This window comes from Piliocolobus tephrosceles, chromosome 7 (assembly GCF_002776525.5).
Source record: "Piliocolobus tephrosceles isolate RC106 chromosome 7, ASM277652v3, whole genome shotgun sequence".
NCBI classification, from domain to species: domain Eukaryota; kingdom Metazoa; phylum Chordata; class Mammalia; order Primates; family Cercopithecidae; genus Piliocolobus; species Piliocolobus tephrosceles.
This window is the reverse complement of record NC_045440.1, coordinates 68689233-68712024: the sequence shown is the minus strand read 5'-3', so window position 1 is coordinate 68712024 and position 22792 is coordinate 68689233. Positions and strand designations below refer to the sequence as shown.

Below are 22792 nucleotides of genomic sequence, written 5' to 3'. Positions count from 1 at the left end.
AAAGTTCACTGGAGTCTGTGTGGAAGCCCAGGTTTCCAGGCATCAGGCCAATCTCGAGCTGGAGAGAGGCCGGGTGTGCATGCTCTGTTTCATTGTCATTCCTCAGCCTGTGGTGAAACCATTCCACAGGGCTCCTGGGGACTGTTTCTGAGAGGGAGATGGCAAGGGAGGTGAGAACGTAAGGGAAAAGGTTCTACACCCCATCATCTCAAACCTGTGTGGAACTGGCAGGTTGTCAGGAATAGGAAACTTGTATTTGCGTTTTTAGTAAAAGAACATGGACAGGATAGAGAATGACCGTGAAATATTTATTAAACTCCTACAAGGCACATGACAGACAATAATCTGTGGCTGATGATGTGCAAGACAAGCTCCTAACGTCAAGAGAAATGTCATCTGGTGAGGAAACTAAGACTTGCCTAGGAAAAATTAAATTTTAAGAATATAAAGAGGCCGGGCACAATGGCTCATGCCTTTAACCCCAGTACTTTGCAGGGGCTGAGGCAGGAGGATCACTTGAGGCCAGGAGTTTGAGACCAGCCTGGGCAACATAGCAAAACCCCATCTCTACAAAAAATGTATATATAAAATATAATGTAATATATATAAAATATAATATAATATATTATAAATATATATTTATATTTTTATATTTATATAAATATATATTTAATAATATAATATTTATATATTAAATATATAAATATAATTTAATAAAATATAAAATATAAATATTATCTTTTTATTATATAAAATAACATTAAATAAATACATATTAATGTATAATATATTGCATAAGTATGCATGTATATGTATGCATATAATGTATGTGTATATATTATGTATATATATTATGTATGTATAGTCTGTATTATGTACACGTATACATATATGTATATATTACATATATATGTATAATATACATATAATATATTACATATATGTATATATTATATATAATATATTACATATATTGTATACTATATATAATATATGATATATGATATACATATATACACATATGTTATATATGTATATGTATGCATATATGTATACATATACTATATATTATATGTATATATATTATATTCAAAATTCAGCCAGACATAACAGCATGTGCCTCTAGTCCCAGCTACTCAAGAAGCTGAGGTGGGAGGATGGCTTAAGCCCAGAAGTTTTAGGTCACAGTGAGCCATGATCCACCACAGCACTCCAGCCTGGGCAACAGAGCAAGACCCTGTCCCTTCCCCCTAAGATAAAGAATAGAAAAAAGGAAATTGGTAAATAAATCAGTAATCTGGGTAATAAGAACAAAAATATATAGACGTGTCATAAACTACAGTGTTAAAGGATCTGTAGAGAAAGTAGGACTTACTGAAAATAGAGAGAATTTGAATAGGCAAAAAGGAGAGGGTTTCTGTTGGACCAAATAAATATAATGCAAAGAGACTGTGATATACAAATAACATTGATGAGTCCTTTTTAGTTCAGCTTAGCTGAACTAAAAAAGTAAGTTCGTATAGATAAATGGTGGTCAGATTGTAGAGGATCTCGTATGTCAGAGTAGGAGTTTGAATTTCATCCTGTGGCCGAAGGGGAGCCTTCACTGGTTTTGAAGAAAACCAAGCTGTGTAAAAATTACTGTGACTAAATTAGAGCAAATGAATTGCAAATAGCAGAGCCTGAGGATAGGGAGAATAGATAGAAAAAATTCCAGTAGTTCAAATGTCAAGTGATATGATGAGACAAATTAAGTGAGTGGTGCAAAGATTGACATAAGAGGCTTAAAAAGTCATGGCAACTTCTGCTTCTAACCAAGAAGGAGTAGTAGGGATTGGAGACACCCTCCTGCCTAAAACAACTAAGAGAACACATGAAACAATGGTTTTAAATATGGAACATCAGGTACGACAGGACAGTGATCCCACGGCGGGGAATAAGCAAATAGCACTAAGATTGCTCCAGCTACTGCTAGAGGGACTCTTCAGGAAGCAGCAGAGGGAGAGGAGCCCATGTGGACCAGACGTCACCCTGAGTTGAGGAAATGAAATTAAAAGTCCAAGAACTTACAAGACAGAGTACAAGAAGACAAAGAGCATTCTGCAGATCTGTAGGTGATCACCCAGGTCTTCCAGCTAAGTATCCATCAACAAATATATGTGAAGAAAGAACCCAAACCAGCAGAAAGAACCACCAAAAAGGCTAGAAGGAGTACTCTAGGGAATATCCCATGTAGGGAAGGAGTAGTTTATGTTCCCAAAGGCCTGAGTAGAAAATCCTCATAATTCACAGGCTCTCAGGGAGAACACTCAGAAGGATCTACCTTCAATGGAACAAAAGTAGCCATAGAAAAGAGGTTGCTCTAATAAATCCTGCAAAACTTTTAAGCAAGCCTTAAAGGAGTCACATTGTTTCCAAGTAACTTTGGTTCTGCAAGAAAACTCGGAAACATAAGAATACAAAAAAAAAAAAAAAAATGTCCAAGACCCAACAAAGTCAAATTCCCATCAAATATTAGCATCCCATCAAATATTAGCAGGAATGCAAAAGTGTAGGAAAATATGAGCTGTAATAAGAAAGTTCAATAGAAACAGTCTCACAAATGCCACCAATGATAGAATAAGCAGACAAGAACATTAACCCAGTCATTATAGCAGTACAACAATGTTCAAGAAGATAGAAGAGTAAACGTGTAAGTAGAGACATAGAAAATACGAAAAAGACACAAATTGAAATTAAAGAGATAATTACAGTTTCAAAAATGGAAAACATAGTGAATGGGGTGAATAGCAGATTAGACAAGGCAGAATAAAAGACTAGTGAGCTTGAAGAAGCCATGGCAATAGAAACAATCCTACCCGAAATACACAGAGAAAAAGAAAGGCCAAATAATTAGGTAACGGCCAGAAACTCTACAAATTAGATCAAAACTTAAAGCCACAGATCTAAGAAGTTCAATAAACCTGGAGTACCAGAAGCTTGAAAAAAAACACTAAGGTCAAACATTATCAAATTACTTAAAACCACAAATAAAGAGAAAAATCTTAAAAGAAGCTGGAGGGAAAAAAGGCACGTTATGTACAGAGAAATAAAATAACACATTTCCCCCACCCCCCGAATTATTGATCTATAGATTCAATGCAATTCCAGTTAAAATCCCAGAAACCATTTTTTCTTTTTTCTTTTTTTGTAGAAATTGACATACTGATTTTAAAATTCATATGGAAATGAAAGAACCTGGAAAAGCCAAACAACTCTGAAAAAAAACAAAGTTGAAGGTTTTATTGATACCTGATTTTGAGACTGTTTATAAAGTTGTAGTAATGAAGATGGTGTGTTATTGGCAAAAGATAATACAATAATGATATAGATAATTCAGAAATGGAAACACATGTATATGGCCAATTGGTTCTTCTCTAAGGTGCAAGGATAATGAAGTAAAAAAAGGATAGTTTTTCAACAAATGGTGTTGAATATCTGTATTCCAGGAGAAAGCCCCAAAAGCTTACATGTATACCTTGTACCATTTTGAAAAAAAAATAAGTCACAATGAATTGTAAGCAAAACTTAAAACTATAGGACTTCTAGACAACATAAAAGAAAATCTTTGTGACCTTGGGTTAAGCAAAGATTTCTTAGATATGACACCAAAAGCATGATCTATAAAGGAAAAAGGGAAGATAAATTGACTTCAGAAAATTAAAACTTCTGCTCTTGGACAGACATTGTTAAGTGAATAAAAGGACAAGCCACAAATGAAGAGAATATATTTATGAAGCATATATTTGATAAAAGACTTGCCTCCAGAATATAAGAACTCTTGAAACTCAAGAAAACATTCAATCCAGCCCAAAAGAAAACAAAAATGAGCAAAGTATTTCAACAGACACTTCACCAAATTAGCATATGAAAGGTATTCAATATAATTAGTCATTAGAGAAATGCAAATTATCACAACAATGAGAATAAAAGTTAATTTCAAGCTTTGGACTTTGGGTAACTGGAGGATTGAGGTCATCTATGATTGTTAAAACCAGAAAGCCAGTCAGGGCTGGAGGGAAAGAACTGAGTTTTAGCCATGTTCCTTTTGAGATAATAGACATTCAGAGTGGAAATATCTAGCAGACGGATGAAGATTTAAGGCTAACACTAGGAAGGCGGGTCATGTCTGAATACCTGATTGTTAAAAATAATCTATACCCGAATGATGTATCTCCTTGATGATAGTTGTTTCTGTGTATGCTTGTCTGTGTGTTTTGTGTATGTTCACATGTATAATCATGAGAAAAGTGAAAAGCATTTTTTTTTTTTTTTTTTTTTAACAGAGGGTCTCACTCTGTTGCCCAGGCAGCTGGAATGCAGTGGCACTTTCCTGGCTCATGGCAGCCTTGACCTCCCACCTCAGCCTCCTAAATAGCTGGGACTACAGATACACACCACCACACCTAGCTAATTTCTTTTTTTTTTTTTGTAGAAATGTTGTCCAGTGTTGCCCCGGCTGTTCTTGAACTCCTAGGCTCAAGCAATCCATGCACCTCAGCCTCCCAAAGTGCTGGAATTACAGACATGACCCATTGAGTCCAGCCGAAAAGCTTATACAGTTACTTCATTGCCTTGGAAGTAGTAAGCACTCAATAAATGTTTGTAAATTATTACATTTAGTTTGAATAGAAAACCAATGGCATTTTCACCTCTAACCTACTCCCCTGTTCAGAGTAATATAAAGATAGGAATCCTGGGGAAAATACATTTTAAGACTAATCTTCAGAAAAGACAATAGACAACTTTAAGTCCAGGCTACATGCAAGTCAGTTTTTTATGTGTGCCTCATCCTCCATGACTACCATCAAAAACAATACACAGCTCCTAATACACCATGTCTCCAAGTCTATGTCATGATCACCATTAACAGTTGTAGCCAGGTAACAACATGCTGTACCACTAACAGAGGAAGTGAGACAATCAAGTCCTAACATCCTTGAATCTAAGCCTTAATGTTAAGTTGAACTATGGAAATGCTCTCTAAGTAGCAGACAGGCATTTCCACCAGAACAAACTAAAAGAACCCAATAGCACGCTGTTTAACTTGGTGAGGGTGTTTTGGCCAAGCAGTTCCCCTTGGTTATGGCTTCCTGTGCACCTAAAGCACGACAGCTATGGATACCCCTGGGGATTATACAGCTTGACTACTTTATCTAGTCAAATAGATTTCCACTCTGGCATCCCAAATATCGAACTGACTAGCATAAGCATTTTAGCTATCTTTGAGTAGTAACAAGCATAGTAATACTTGAGTCAATTATATGAAATTTAAAACTTGTAGCTTACTACATTATCAATAAAAAGACTTTCGGAGGCATTAAAATCCATTCAAATTAGATGCCGAGAAGAATTTTTCCTCAATAGTGTTTTCTCTTCCAAATATCAAGTAAGGTTTTTTAACACAAAAGCATGTGTTTTATCTGAGCAAAAAATATCCTTTTTTCAAAAACCCGGGTAACACCAGGGACTGTTTAATCCATAAACTGTGATAGAACACATATAAAATGCTTTTTGTTTTCAGAATGTTTGGGGCTTTTGTTTTGTAATGTGAACTTTTTATGGGTATAACATACAAAAGTGCACAAATTATGTGTGTTCTGTTAAATGACTCCTCAGAAAGTATACACAATTATATAATTGATAACCAAACCACAGAACATTACCAGTACCCAGAGGTTTCTCTGAGTCTCCTCCCAGTCATTGCCCCTTCCCCCAAGGTTAACCACATCCTGACTTTTAACACCATACCTTAATTTTACCTCTGTCGGAATTGTTATATCAATGGAAACAAACTCTTTCTGTCTGAGTTTTTTCCCTCAACATTCTGTTCAGGAGATGTGTCCACATATGCCTATGACTTGTAGTTCATTCATTCTCATATCACAATATACCTATTCTAATCTTGGTAGACATTGGGTTATATCTGGTTTGAAGCTATGGCACATATTACTGCTATAAATATTCCTGTACATATCTACTGGTAATTATATGTATGTGTTTCTTTTGGGTATATGGTAGGAATTGCTGAGTCATCAGGTAGCTCTACTAGATGTTACCACCAACAGCTTTCTAAAATGGTTTTACCAATTTACACTTCCACCAGCAAGCACTCTAGTTGTTGAACAGCTTAACTAATTCTTGGTATTATCTGCCTTTCATTTGAGCCATTCCTCTGAATACATGATGGTGTTGCACTGAGTATTAATTTGCATATCTCTGATAGCTAATGACATGGTGCCATTTTGTTATGTTTAGTGGCCGTTTTATTATCTCTTTTCATAAAATACCCATTCAAATTCTTTGCTTATATTTTTACTGGGTTATTGTTTCTTGTTGGGCTATAGAAGTCCTTTATATATTTTGGATATCAGGCCTCATAGGATATATGTTATATAATTGTAATTATTATTTGTAACAAATTGTGAATATTCTCTCACTCTATAGTATATTTTGATGATCAGAATTTCTGAATTTTAATGTGCCTTATTTCATCAGGTTTTTTTTTTTTTTTTTTTTTTTTTTATGTGAGATGGAGTTTTACAATTATCGCCCAGGCTGTAGAGCAATGGTGTGATCTCGGCTTATTGCAACCTCTGCCTCCCAGGTTCAAGAGATCCTCCTGCCTCAGCCTCCTAAGTAGCAAGGATTACAGGCACATGCCACCACACCTAGCTAATTTTTGTATTTTTAGTAGAGACAGGGTTTTGGACAGGCCGGTCCTGAACCCCTAACCTCAGGTGATCTGCCTGCCTCACTCCCAAAGTGCTGGGATTATAAGCACGAGCTTATCAGGGTTTTTTATGGTCAGCTTTTTTTGTTGTTGCTCTTTTTAAGAAATCTTTGCCTGCTCTGGGGAGTTGAAGATTTTTTTTTTTAAGCTTTATTGTTTTACATTTCCCATTTAGACCTACAATCTACCTGGAATTTATTTTTGTAGACTGTGTGAAAGAGAGAGTCAATATTTATTTTTCTCTGATAGCCATCCACTCTTGCCTAAATTTTTTACCACCCTGGGTATTTGAAAGATTTGATTATTTCTATCTATTGGAGCAAGAATAATAACTCCCAGAAAATAACATCTGTATCTTTACACTTATATCTATGTCTCTTTTGATCTATATCAATATCTCACATATATATGGCACACATCTCACATACACACATATACAGAGAGACAGGTGTGCAGACTGTGCGCTGAACATTCATTTGTGAGTTGGCTTTTTAAACTGTATACATCCAGTTTTGTTACTGATGGTTGATCCCAGGACAGCTTATAAGGGCTCCTTGATAACTACTGTTCTAAGTATACTATACCCTATATGGAAAAATGAAGTCAACTTCCAATCCTGGATCCTAGAACAATATCTTCCCCTTTTCCAGCAGTAGGATTTAAAAAAAAAAAAAAAAAAAGGTGTTTTGAAAATGAATAAAGAAATGGATTTTCAGAAATGACTAGGCAGTGGAGTAGCTGCTGTGGAACAGATAGAAATCATTCACTGATAATATATGGAAGTCTTCATCTCTTTCCAAATATTTTGAATTGAGAAATAGTATATAAATACCTCCTGTGACATGGCAAGAATTATATTGGCAGATTCCAGAACCTCTGGGTAAACTGCGAGGTTGTACCCTATGCAACTCCTGAGGGATGAGTCAGTATTAACAGATGACCTCAATGTGAATGATGTCCCTGGAGTTGCGCAGCACAGTTCAGGGAAGTAATCCTACTAGCATGCATACACACAGACACACATGGCACATATGCAAACACAGTGTGTGTATATATACATATAAGCACATACACGTATGCACACATTTTTTCCCAAGTTTTGAGGAAGAATTGTTGCTAGAATTGGAATGTCAAAGTTGTAGTTATTATATCCATATTAAATAGTTATAAGTAAAGACTTCAGCGTTTAAAGGCTTTTATACTGGATACATTTTAAACAGCAGTGCACTTTTATAAATGAATGGGGTTTGTAATATACTATAAATCTTCAATTAACATAAACTTCTTCCTTTTACTGTTTCTGGTGGTAAAGTTCAGTCCTCTGAAGGAATGTCCACTAGGCATGTAAAAGCCTGTCTAGAGAAAGAAAAGAAAATGAACCTATTACAGTCGGTGCCAGTTATTTCTGTGCAATTAATCTATAAAAGTTTTATAGTGCAACTGAGTGTCCAAGTTGAAAGCTAAAAGCCAATGCAGTAACCCTCTTCCCCAAACAGAGTGGTCTGACACAAGCTACGCCTTTTGAAGTTACTACAGAGTTACTATCATCAGCTTAAAACATAAAATAATATCTGACATGTCCAAACAGTCACAGGGAGTGATTAAAACTAAGGGGATTTAAAGAAGATGAAGACTTGCCAGAGCTTGGTACTTTAGTAAATGAGATCTGATTTCTTTTAAGCCCTATTTGAACGTGGGTTAAACCTTACAAATGCAGACTCTGTTGGATGCCACTTGCTGGGAAGTGAAAGCGCAGCTGCCTCTCCATGTTTATGAACTGTCCCAAAGATCCATATCTGTGCAGATGAAATAATAAATGTTCTTACATCTCCCTGCCAATACTTCCTTAACCCCACTAAAAAGCAAAAGACCAAGAAAATACTCAACTAGTGATACCATTGATATAGGTATAGTGTGTGACATCCTAACTAAAGCACTGTAATTTAGAAATGTGATTGTTAGCAGAAAAATAAGATTCTGCTGATTTAAAAACATACAAGTTGGGTCATGGTAGTGTACACCTGTAATCCCAGCTACGTGGGAGGCTGAGACTAGAGGATGGCTTTAGCCCAAGGTTTGGGGCTGCAGTGCACTTTGATCACACCTGTGAATAGTCACAGCACTCCAGCCTGGGCTGGGCAATGTAGTGAGACACCATCTCTTAAAAAAACGTACAGAAAGACCTTGAGCTCCGCACTGTCCTCCAAAGGAGCAAATGTGCTTCAGATCAAGAGTGCCCTGCAGCATGAGGCCTATAAGTAGATAATGCACGGGCAGTGCGATCTGAGGGCTTGCAAAAGCCCCCTCCACAGCCCACAAATGACTCTCACATCAAATCAGACTGGCCTTTCGTTGTGAGAATGTCATTCCAGTGGGTTGAGGGATTACCCTCTTTTAAAGCCTAAGAGAAGGGTCCCATGGAAATGCTGAGCGCCTCAGGCCATAGGGGCCTCTCTACTCAAAATTAGTGGGTCAGTGAGTCAGTTTTGATGGGCAAGGGGAGGGGTGGAAGGACAAGGTACCAGAGTGGTAAGAAATGAATTAGAAAAATTCATTTTCTTAATGAAAATAAATTGTGGGGGATTGTGGGATGAACAAAAAGGTGGTAAAGCCACCTCAGGCAGGTGCAGATCCACCAGCACAGCTTCCAGAGTCACAGTCGGGCAGCCCCTTGATTGTGAAGACAGGAGGAGAATCACAGCAGCAGTGCCAAGAGCAACCAGCCCAGCATTGGGAGAGGTCTGTGTCTGGTGGGAAAAGGTGCTGAGAGCCAGTACTGCTATAGTTGTATCTTTGTTTAGGAGATTTTTTTTAGAATTTCAACTCTTTATTTAAGATACAGGGAGTACCTGTGCAGGTTTGTTACATGAGTATATCATGTGATGCTGAATCCCATCATGGGGTATGGATCCCATCACCCAGGTAGTGAGCATGGTACCTAATAGATATAGGTAATTTTTCAACCCATGCCCCCACTGCCTCCCTCTAGTAATCTGCAGTGTCTGTTATTCCCATGTTTATGTTCATGTGTACCCAATGTTTAGCTCCTACTTATAAGTGAGAACATGTAGTATTTGGTTTTCTGTTCCAGTGTAAATTCAGTTAGAATTATGGCCTCCAGCTCCATCCATGTTGCTGCAAAAGACATGCTTTTGGTTTTTTTCATGGCTGTGTAGTATTCCATGATGTATATGTTCCACGTTTTCTTTATTTAATCCATCATGAATGGACACCTAGCTTGATTCCATGTCTTTGCCATTGTAAATTGCATTGCGACCAACTTATGAGTACACGTGTCTTTTTGGCATAATGATCTATTTTCCTTTAGGTATATGCCCAATAATGAAATTTCTGGGTCAAAGGATAGCTCTGTTTTCAGTTCTTCCAGAAATCTCCTAGCTGCTTTCCACAGTGACTTTACTAACTTACATTCCCACCAACAGTGGATAAATGTTCCCTTTTCTCTACAGCCTCGCCAGCATCTGTTGTTTGGGAAATTTAATTTTTCAGTAAATCCACAAAAAGAATCCATCATACAGTTTCTGTTCCTATTCAGAAGACTTTATGTAGTCATATTCCTGCTATGGATATGAAGCTGGACAAAAGTAGTTTTTCATTTGTGGTCCTTTGACAAATAACCAGCTTGCCTTATTACAGCTAAGGGGCTTTAGCATTAAAGCAATCTTGGAGTTGTAACATACCTTTGCACCCGTGGCAGGCATTTTCTCTACATCATTTCTTGCAAATGCTCAGGTAGTCTCTGCTGTACAGCCTGACTCCTAAGCCTGAGCCCTGAAATCAGACTTCAGTTCAAATCCTGACTCTACCACTCACTAGCTATATGACGTTAGGCTTACTCTCTCTGTCATGTCATCACAACTGTAAAATGGAGAGAATAGTTCCAGCTATTTCACAACTGTAGACTGGAGAGAATAGTTCCAGCCTCATAGGATTGTTCTATGACGGTAACATGGTACATATAAAATGGCACAGAATATGGCATATAGTAAATGTGCAATAAATGGTGGCTATGATTGTCATCAACTCAAACAGCCTCCCTTTATTCATCTTTACCTCATAAAGTAACTCTTGCTAGAATGTTCTATAAATAACAATTGTATTAAAGCCTTCTTGAGGGAGAAGTCATTTGTTTGTGTCTTTGTTCAACACCAGGCTCCTGATGCATTGAGTAGTGCCTGGTGCACAGCAGGCATTTAAAAAATATTTGTTAAGTGAATTTTGTAGAGTTAAATCTATCCCACTCTTTTGAGTACTAAAATGCTATTATATTCTGTGGATAAAAATAATAAAACAAGGCCAGGCACGGTGGCTCACACCTGTAATCCCAGCACTTTGGGAGGCCGAGGCGGGTGGATCTTGAGGTCAGGAGATCGAGACCATCTTGGCTAACACAGTGAAACCCCGTCTCTACTAAAAATACAAAAAAAAAAAAAGCCAGCCGTGGTGGCGGGCACCTGTAGTCCCAGCTACTCGGGAGGCTGAGGCAGGAGAATGACATGAACCTGGGAGGCAGAGCTTGCAGTGAGCCGAGATCGTGCCACTGCACTCCAGCCTGGGTGACAGAGTGAGACTCAGTCTCAAAAGAAAATTAATAATAATAATAATAATAATAAAACAATTGAAAGAGATTACAAAATAAAAATCATGCAACACTGAACATTGAAATCCAAATTTAAAATCATTGTATATCATAGTATCCAATGTGAATATCCTTTATTTTGCCCCTTCAGGATGCAGTTTGAATGAATGCTGCCAAATACAGTCAGAGAAGAGAGGTGGATGTAAGAAAAACAAGATCCAAAGAATTTAGACCTAGCGTGGGATCTCTGTCTCTTTCATTGAGCAAGGAGGTTTTGTCTCCTTTTTTCTTTTCCACAGTTCATCTTTGTATATTTCTCTCTGGGCTACATTTGATTAGCTGCCCAGTGTACCAGTCCTTTCAAATCACGCCTAGCTGCATTGTTCCTTACAGTAGAATTTGCTATTGCTCCCAAGTTTCTATCGTCCATAATTTTTGAAACTCACTTGGCTACATAAAAAACTGATTAAAAAAAAAAAACCTTAGTGAAATAATACCTTCCTCTGTAATGCCTACACCATCCTAGAAGCTTAAAGCTAATGAGGTAGTTAGGGCTTATTTGTTCCAGGAAGGCTCTGATTTGGCATTTCATCCATTTTAAAAGAAACACATCATTTTGTGGGACTTAGAATAAAACATCTTGATTGTGTTCCAAGCAGGACTTTAGACCGGTTTGATGCCTAGGTTAATGGCATTTCAATTATACTGTTTCCAAAATGAAATATAACTTGTTCTGGGTTTTTGCCCCTGTGTGTTCATATTGGGCCTGAGTTCTCTGAGAAACCTCCTCCCAAGTATTCTGGAAGACCCTGGGGTGCTGGAGAGATACGGTTGGATTTGACTTGACATGGGAGGGTGGAGTAAAAGGACTTGATGATGGATTGGCTGAGTGAGGAGGAGAAGGCAAGGAGGACTTGTAGGTTACTGGCTTGAGGAGTGGGATAGATAGTGGTGCCTTTTAGTGAGATGAGGGGAAGAAATGGGAAGAGGAACTGATTTGGGTTGCACAGGAATATAATGGCAATCTAGAAAGTTTGTAGGCATTAGAAGAACATTTTACACAAGGAGTGGAATGAAAATTTGAGTTCAAAGACAAAACTACGACATAAAATGTTCCAGTTTTATGATATTTAGACCCCTTTGGATACACTGAAAATTGCGATGTATTTTTAAATGTTAATATTTACAATATACTGAAATACTTTATTTGTTACTGCCATTAAACTGATAATGAAAAATATTATAGCCAACTTAAAAATGCATGAGAAGGCTGGGTGTGGTGGCTCACACCTACAATCCCAGCACTTTGGGAGGCTGAGGCAGGTGGATCACCTGAGGTCAGGAGTTCGAGACCAGCCTGGCCAATATGGTGAAACCCCGTCTCTACTAAAAATACAAAAATTAACCGGTTGTGATGGTGTGCACCTGTAATCCCAGCTATTCAGGAGGCTGAGGCAGGAGAATTGCTTGGACCTGGGAGACAGAGTTTGCAGTGAGCCAAGATTGCACCACTGCACTCCAGCCTAGGCAATAGAGTGAAATCCCTTCTAAAAAACATAAAATAAAATAAAATTTAATTTAAAATAAGAAGATAAAATGCTGGTTCTCCAAAGTTATATTGGGAGTACATAAGCAAAAGTGTTTGAAGACCACTGCAAAAGAAAACCTAGGAAACATCCTAGCCTGCACAAAGGAGTTCTAATGTCACATGTTTTCTTAGCAATAGGAAAGTAAAAGCATTTTTCAGAAGGCTCCTGCTTCTGAAGCAAACTATACATTAGTGTCAGATTCGAGGACAGCAAGCCCTTTAGTCAAGTAGCAGAATGGGCACACAGGTATAGACAATATAAGGCCAGAATCATACAGAAGCAGTATTTTATCTTGTTTCATGTATTTTTATAGCTTAGGTATCTCAGCCTGATTCTTAACTATTTCCATTAGCATCACAAATGAACCCTACTGAACACTGCAGCAAGGTGATCCTGCTGAACAGGAGCTTGGTGAAGAGCCACTCCTGCTGAGTGGGCTGCAGTAGGGGTGGGAGGAGTACAATGATAGAAAATAAAAGGATGGCAAAGCCTAGGATAGGGGAAGTGGTACCACAGCTGCAGACAACTTAAAGATGAGTGTGCCAGCAGATTTTAATTTCAGCAGATATTTAATGAGCCCCTAATCTGAGATAGACACCACTGTGGGGTATCAGCAAGATTGAGGTGATTGTTCTCAAGGCTGACAACATGACAGAGCATTTTTTAAAACAGCTCTGGGCTCCCTGTCAACTGTAGTAAACCAGCCAGAATAAGAACTCCAATCAGTGGATAGAAAAATACTATTTTCCATCACCAAACGAAACTGAAGATACCTCCAAATCTATAATCTTGAATTGTCCAGAGGACAAAGATGATAGAATGTATGTGAGTTTATGTGTTTGTGTCTATAGATGAATTATTAACACTCAGACTCATGACAATGATGCAGAGGAAATGTGTATACTAAAATTGGTATTTGATGTTGCATTTCTGGTATCCCCTACTGGGTTTTCTTGCAACTTCCCCTTCCTTTATTTCCGCGTCCTCTGGATCACCTTCCAGCTCACAAAGCATTTCACCTAATTGGAAGAAAATGCTGGGTAAAGACACGTACTTGATGTTAATTTGTGTCTTTGTACACACTGTTGCTAGTAGGCCCAACCATTAATAGATACTATAATTTTTACTGGTTTTCTTAGTAATTGTGATAAACTGTTTTTTCTTTTATTCCCTCAGACTATCCCTATTGAGCTCCCAGGTCCTAGAAAACACTGGATATGAGGAGAGTAAGGTTTGCCTACACCAGTAATAAATGGCTTGTCAGTGATATAATCTGTAAATAGCCTTCACTTTAAGAGCAGTTTGAGATTAGCACTAATTGTGCTGCTATGGTTTGGATCTGTGTCGCCGTCCAAATCTCATGGTGAACTGTAATCCCCCGAGTGTTGGAGGCGATTGGATCATTGGGGCGGATTTTTCCCTCGGTGCTACTCTCGTGATAGTAAGTGCTCAGGAGATCTGGTTGTTTAAAAGTGGGTGGCACCTTCCGCCTGCCGCCTCCTGCTCTGGCCAGGTAAGACCTGCCTGCTTCCGCTTCTCCTTCCTCCATGATGGAAAGTATCCTGAGGTCTCCCCAGAAGCCATTATGTTTCCTGTACAGCCTGCAGAACCGTAAACCAATTAAACCTCTTTTCTTTATAAATTACATAGTCTCGTGTATTTCTTTATAGCAGTGTGACAATGGACCAATATGTGTGCTAATAGGCATGTGTTCTACATCTTCGATGGGTAATTGGAGAGATTTTTACACCTCTCAAAGGAGTGCTAGTCTATATAGATTAGTTTAACCAGAAAGTGAAAACAATAGAAATATTTTAATTTTAACTTACTGTAGTAGGAAATCACCCTAAATGTAAATACATTCTAACTGACACAAGGCTGATATTTAACCTTTTGTGACCTAGAGTGATTATAATCATCATCAGTGGTTATTTACAGATACTGAAGTGCTGGGTCTTCTTGATTTTTCCATGTCCTGTGGCTCCCAGATGCTTTGTTTTGGGGGAATTTTTTTTTTTTTGGTCTTTAGATCATTTTTCGTATTTCCTTTTGCTCTTAGTTACATGATACATTTAAGAAGCATCAGACGTCTGTGGTGAAATCTTTACTACCTTCTGAAGATCTGCCCTTCTAAGTTACTGTAACACAGTGATAGGAAAGTATAGACCTTCATTAGGAAGGGAAGAGGAGAGGCGAGGAAGTTGTTACCTAAGAAACTAGATTGTAACACTAATTAATAGGATGATTTCTAAATTAAACATAAATCAATTCCCAAAGAATTCGATTACTTCAGCTTAAAGTCTGTAGCATTGCTCTTGGCAACCTGGAAATGCTTTTGCTTACCTTTTGCTGGTGGGATGGGTTATAGAAAGACTCTGTGTGTGGCCGGGCGCGGTGGCTCAAGCCTGTAATCCCAGCACTTTGGGAGGCCGAGACGGGTGGATCATGATCTTGAGGTCAGGAGATCGAGACCATCCTGGCTAACACGGTGAAACCCCGTCTCTACTAAAAATACAAAAAACTAGCCCGGCGAGGTGGCGGGCGCCTGTAGTCCCAGCTACTCCGGAGGCTGAGGCAGGAGAATGGCGTAAACCCGGGGGGCGGAGCTTGCAGTGAGCTGAGATCTGGCCACTGCACCACTCCAGCCTGGGTGACAGAGCAAGACTCCATCTCAAAAAAAAAAAGAAAGACTCTGTGTGTGTCTGCAGGTGTGCGTGTATAATTTGATCAAATCAACCATCAAACCACTTTTAAAACTCACCTCTTACTCTCTTCAGTCCACATGGAAAGAAATATGGAAAGAAACCTCTGAAATAATAATCAGTTGCCTGGTGTACTGCTCAATGATATTGCCACACTTAAGAACAAGCATACAGATAAGGGACTAGTTACAGTCTCTGGTAATAAAAGCACTCACTTAGGACTGTTGCCACGAGTAGTCAGTTTGAGATTAGCACTGGAACAAATGGTAACTCACATTATCTTTCCTGTGTAATTTTGACAATAGATCTTTGTCTGCCATGGAAGAAACACTAATTGATAACTGTACTGGATTTCTAGGATCTGTCCCAGTCCATCCTTTCATTGACCCGTGAGTGATTCTTCCTACATGCAAGCTGACTATGGATCCTGCCTTACTCAACATTCTCCCATGACTTCCTTCACCTGCAGCTGCCCCTTTCTTTAGCTACCTGCAGGCAAGCATTCACCTCTCATTCAAGCCTTAGCTCAAACTCTGCCTTTTTTAAGAAACTTCCTCCCAGGAAGATTTGGGTGTTCTTCTCTCTTTGCTGTCATGGTACTCCATATACATTTGTAATATAGTTGTGAATTTGAATGTCAGTTTTCTCTCTTCATTATGTGTTTCTTGATTGAGGCTTTCATTTTTGCATACCTAATACATAGTATAATCCTGGGGGCCCAGAAGGCATTTAAAAATGCTTTTTAATGGCTGAATATCCAGATTTTTTTATCGTTAGAACTCCAGATGAACCTCTGAAATCACCATCCAACAGGTATCCTTTGTTCCTACTAGAGCACATTTTTTGTGGGGTATGTGCTATATATCACTGAGATATATTAATTTTGAAATAAGTAACTGGAGAGCAGCTATTAAACTATGAAAAAAGAGCTGGCTCTGCATTTATAAATAATTCTAACTATCATAACTTGGAAAAGTTGCTTAACTCATTCTACTTGAAGTAACTATTTCACACTAGCAAAGCAGTAGAGAACTGCCTGTGTGTGTAACTAATGGACAACAAATAAGGAACTGTGATGTAGACACTTTTATTGAGGGTGAATATATTTTGATTCTGACTATATTAACTGTTTAAGTAGGTGTAGAAAATATAGATGTTTAATTCATTGGAAGCTATCAAAGTTACTTTGATAAAGTATGTTTTATCAGTTTATTGCAACAAAAACAATCTCCTAGCCATAAAAGGAATAATTTTAAATTTCATAATTTGGAGGCAAAGCATGTTGAGCAAAGAAAGCCTTTTTAACCAGATTAATAATGTCATCTTGTGCATATACACATAAAGTCTTCTGTTCAAACAGGACACTTTTAGTAATATGTGAATATGGCTCTTTTTTAAAACCCCTGTGTGTGACCAGCCCCAGCCCAAGTCAAATATTGACGAGCCTCCTGTACACAGAATAGATGTGTGGCCGTGGCTACTGCTGGCTAGACATGTTGGCATTTGAGAAGCTCGCTTCTTCCCAGCAGTCTGGAAGACTAGAAGCATCCTGTTCATCTTTCTGTCCCTGGTGCCCCACACCCCTTGAGGTCTTCCTAAGGGTGAGCAGCCCAGTCTTGGCAGCCGTTGGGGCTGGGCACACAGTAATCTCCTATTCCATGCTGTGCCACATCCATTAAAGCTAAGAAATATCTTGTATTCAGTTGAGATTAAACTGATTTCAGATTCTCATACTGAAAGAAATCAAGTGGAAAGTCATTTCCGTAATTTCATTACGTTAGAAATTGAATTTCAATTTCACTCCTAACTCTGAGAACCCCCTCAGATGTCACCTTACCTTGCCAATCCTTCCTTTAAATCTGCAAAATGAGAGGAAAGGAGAAGATTGGACCCAAAGTCCTCTAAGCTTTAAAATTAGCAGCTTTAAAATTTTTTTGTCTCTAACTTTTAGTGGGGAAGTTGTAAAAAGATTTGGATGATGTTGGCATGGGGATCTTTCCAGTAGGCTGAGAGTTAGGACATCCAGGCCCTGGTTTTGGCTCTGATATTAGTTCTGTGGCACTGGCCTACTCAGCCTGTTCTTGGGGAAACTTGGAGGCTAACAGGCTAACTGGTGATCTCTGAGGTCCTTTTCAGATCTAAAAGGCAAAGACGCAGTCAGCAAGCTGCCTGTGGCATCGTTAAACATAAAGCCTTCACCCCCTAATCTGAAATGGCACTGGGCGCCATCAACCTTTCCTTGACATGCTGAACCAGTGATTTCTTTCTCAAAGGTCATCAAAGCAGCAGTGGGAGTCCACCAGCAAGTTTCAATGTTTTAAAATACCTGAGTCTGTGTAGATGCCAGATGATAAGTTTTTTGGTTGCAGGTAATTAAAGAAACATTTATTGAACATCTGTGGGCCAGGTTCTACCCAACACTGAAGACAGTAATAACCACATGCCTATGTGATTTAAGGAGTCCTAAAGAAAAGGGAATGCAGATATGTAAACCTTGTGCATAGCAGGTTTTTCCCCAGGCTTGCCATTCTGGACATAGCGATAACAAATATTTCTCAGGCCTAAGGCCCAACCGGTGAAATGCTTAGGGGGCACTCAAGAATGATTGAGAATGTCAGCCACTCTTGTCAACCCATAGATTCCCCCATCCTGTCACCTGGTTTTGGCCCTTCCCTTTCCGCCAGTGCCCCAGAGAAGAGAGCTGCTCTTTCCTTTCCCCCAGTGCCCCAGAGAAGAGGCTCAGGGCCATTGTGTCATGAGCCTGTATCACGGTCACACCACCAAGCAGCCCCTGTTCCCATCAGTGCTGCACGGAGACCCTGATCTCCAGGCACCTTGCCTGGAGATTTTCTGAGAATCCTTCCAAGACCTACCTGTCACTGGGCTGCTATTCCACATGCTTCCTCCTTCCCATTCCCATTAGCAAAGAGGAGCCAAGGGGGATTTTCTGTTTGGGTTCCAGGACTATAAGTTCCCAGACCATGTCTCCCTCCTGCCCAGCTTTACTGGCTGCTACCAGAGCCCTCCACTGGTAAGAGTGCCCCTCCAACCCTCTCTCAGAGAATCCTTGACCCTGAGATCTCCTTGGACCTGTTTTCCCAAAAGGAATGGGTAGCACTGTACACTGGAGAGCTTGCTGCAAGTCTTCTGCCCACTTCTGTGATTCTATTTACCAGGCAAGGCCTCAGGTTACCATCAATTGTGCATCCTCTACATAAGTTCCCACAGTGGGGAAGAGTAGTAAAATAGATGTAGAAGTAGCACCAAGGAGGAAGAGAAAGGGGTCATCACCTGTGTCTCAGCAAGGAGGAGAACTCTTGAAGAGGTCATGTCTCTGCTCAGTTCTTTACAGGTCAGTGGAGTCTGCCATCCTACCAGAAGGAATAGTGGAGCATGTTCATAAAACTCTAAATAGTTCCGTAGTTCTGAAATGCAAATGATAAGCCTGGAATAGCAAGAGATGAGCCTATAGAGATGGAAGAGAGGCATGGACTCTAAGAGGACATGTATATTTTATTAACTACCTATTGAAGGTTTAACATTTGTCAGGAACTGCACTAAACCTTCACCTTTAATTCATCTAATCTGCACCACAACCCAGTGTGACAGGCCCATTTTACTGATGAGGAAACTAGAGACTAGAGAGGTTAAGTAGCTTGTCAGTGGAAGAACTAGAACTTATTATGGCCAGAGCTTTTGGATTCCAAAGCTCATGCTCAAACTTTATTGCCTGCATGCTTGAGAATCATTTACATAGCAAACAAATCATTGCTGTCCCACTGGAAGGTCTAGGACAAAGGAAACGGTACAATTAAAGCAAAACCATAAAAAGAAAAATGCCATACATGAGGGAGTCTAGAAAGAAGCAAGAAGACGAGGAAAATTGACATAAAGTTGGACTTTATTCTTTAGCCATGATTAACTTAAAGAGGTTTCCTACTTATTTTTAAAGAATTTTCAAAATAGTTATGCCCAAACAGTACGTTTCACCTTTTGTTGTCAGTCCTTGTACTTGGAGATACTTACACTGACCATTTCCTGAGAGATGTGCTCCTATGCCATTTTCCCATTCTGTTGGTGTCATACTTGTCACTTTCAGCACTGGAAATTGAGGTTAGCAAATGGGAAATTACCACTTCATGAAGAAACTCGGTCATGCAAGGTCCTAAATATCATTGTTGCATATAGATGTACCTGCTAAGGAACTCAGAAGACAAACGTAATGGAACAAAAGTTTAGCAGACTTTTAACCTGAATGCTTTTTGGATGTTGTTGGTGTTTTGTTTTTCCTGTGAAGAAATAGAAATCTTGTAGAACAAAGCTACAAAATAGGCATTGATAGTCTACTTGGCCTTTAAAAGTGAAAACTTTGCCAATTTTTTTTTCCAGAAGCATAATCAGTTTTAACTTCAGAAGTAAGAAGAAAAGTCACCTGGGATTTTCTGGGTTACTGTAACCATTGCTTTCTGCCTCGCCCTTTCCTAGGTAGTACCTACGTAATTTTAATCTCTTTTGGTTTAGTATATAAGTAAACTGTCTGAGTATAAGCTTCCTTTTCTATTGCTTAATACATTAAACTTGCTTTGTAAATAACATGATACATGATTGCCCCAGTACAACCAGAGTAACAGTTTTTCCTAGTATCACAGCTAGTATCACAGGTTAATTCCTGGGTGAGACAGACCCATGCCCTTTGTGCCATTCTCTGCCCTCCTCCACTTCAACCCCATCCTACTCAAAATGCACCCTTTCCATTGACTGTTTTGGAAATTTGAGGCCCTGAAACCCACACCCAAACAACTTCAAACCCACTTCTAGAGCCCACATGAGCCTTGCAGTCTTAGGTCCAAATGGTTAAAAGAAAATAAGTCAGCCGGGCGCGGTGGCTCACGCCTGTAATCCCAGCACTTTGGGAGCCTGAGGCGGGTCGATCACGAGGCCAGGAGATCGAGACCATCCTGGCTAACACAGTGAAACCCCATCGCTACTAAAAATACAAAAAAAATTAGCCGGGCGTGGTGGTGGGCGCCTGTAGTCCCAGCTACTCGGGAGACTGAGGCAGGAGAATGGCATGAACCTGGGAGGTAGAGCTTGCAGTGAGCCGAGATCACACCACTGCACCCCGGCCTGGGCAACAGAGTGAGACTCTGTCTCAAAAAAAAAAAAAAAAAAGGGCAGGGCGCAGGAGATTTGAGGGGCTGTTTCTGGAGCTTGGATATATAAAGTGCATAAGCCAGGTGTGGGGGAAGGCAGCAGGTGGGCAGTGGGCTAGAGGCCAACCCTCTCTCTGTGTTGCTACATTTGGGCACAGTACCCCATGGAATCCAAAAATTCTAAATTTGAACCTGGACTCCCAGGCTGTTAGGAAAGTATACCTGTCAAAAGAATAGAACATTTTGTCATCTTATTGACTGATTTGTAACTTTTATAATATTTACACATTTGGCATGAAAGTCTCCAATTACACTCTTGATCCAGCTCCTACAAATGCTAGGGGTAGGTCTGGGTGATCCCTGACCCTGAACCATCAAATCAAAGTCTATCACCTTGCAAGGTGGAGTTTAAGAACGACAGTCTTAGTTTCTGCTGGTCGCTTGAATGGAAAATGTCTAAATTTAGGAACTGAGTCCCATCATTTGTGAGACCACCACAATGAATGAATGTCTGTAAACTTTAAGATGATAACTTTAAAACTTTAAAATGAGAACCTTCATTTCTGTTCTGTCCAAGACTTAGTTGCTCAACTTTTCCTTAAATTCTCTAAGATGCCCCTGTATCCTTCCTGTAAAGGCCCTCTCCTGCTTCACTATCTTGGAAGGGGTTTCCATTACTTACATCCTGTAACCTATGTTTCCATCTAGTTAGCAAGAATTAAGGAATTCCTTGTCTAGTAGCCCAAAACATTATGCTGGAGGCTTTCAATGTTGTCCATAAAATTTGTGCTTGCCTATTCACAATAGCCAAGACGTGGAATCAACCCAAATGCCCATCAATGATAGACTGGACAAAGAAAATATGGTACATATACACCATGGAATCCTATGCAGTCATAAAAAAGGAATGAGATCATGTCCTTTGCAGGAACGTTGATGGAGCTGGAAGCCATTATCCTCAGCCAACTAACACAGGAACAGAAAAACAAACACCTCATGTTCTCACTTATAAGTGGGAGCTGAACAATGAGAACACATGGACACAAGGAAGGGAACAACACACACTGGGGCCTCTTGGGGAGTGAGGTGGGGGGAATGAGAGTATTAGGAAAAATAGCTAATGCATGTTGGGCTTAATACCTAAGTGATGGGTTGATAGGTGCAGCAAACCACCATGGCACATGTTTAACTATGTAACAAACCTGCACATCCTGCACATGTACCCCACAACTTAAAAAAAAGTAACCGAATCCATGGTACTTACAAATTATAAATTTTGAAAGCTCTTTACTGGTTGTCAGTTTTTATTTCATCTCTGTTTTATATTTGCCTTGAGTTTTAGAGCTGTTTTTCTCTGAGTTAGTTAATGCAGCACATATATTTAGTTTTTATTTTTCAAGTCCTGAGTAGAGAACTCTTCATAGAAAGAGCATGTAGTAGGTAGGGAATTGCCATGACGTCTTCTGGAGAGTTGTCAGGGAATGGGCTCTGTCACCAACAGTGGCCCACGGCCTCACTTGCCTGTTTCTTAGAGAAGAGACTTTGACTGCACCAGTTCTTCTTTTTCCTCTCATCTGCCTTCTCCTGCTTCCTCTCACCTCAGTGTGATTCAGCTCTAATTGAGGTTGTTAAGAAACTGCTGTGTTCAGAGAGTTAGTGGTGGAGAGAAGAGATCTGCCTCCGTATTCCTGACATCAAATAACTTTCCAAGGTGCTCCTGCAGCACATTGTGTCCCTTTGAGACATACGTTAAAACAACACAAAAATAAAGTGCTTTATCATAAAGACCAAATAAGCAATAAATCATTAATGTCAGGAGTAGTATTCCCTACTTTAGAATATATATGTAGTCTGAGATCTCATTTTCTAGAATAACATCACTGTTTATGACCTTGTTCCACAAAACTGGAAGAACAGGGCTGGTACTCAAGATGGAGATAGAATTGGGATGGACTGTCCTGGGAGACTGGAGGTTT

The 22792-nt window shown here is 39.3% G+C and overlaps 1 protein-coding gene across 1 annotated transcript in view; it reads left to right on the top strand.

Moving 5' to 3' along the window:
• The window catches only part of CPA6 (carboxypeptidase A6), a 319928-nt gene that overhangs the window by 66593 nt on the left and 230543 nt on the right, over window positions 1-22792 (top strand). The window lies entirely within an intron of this gene.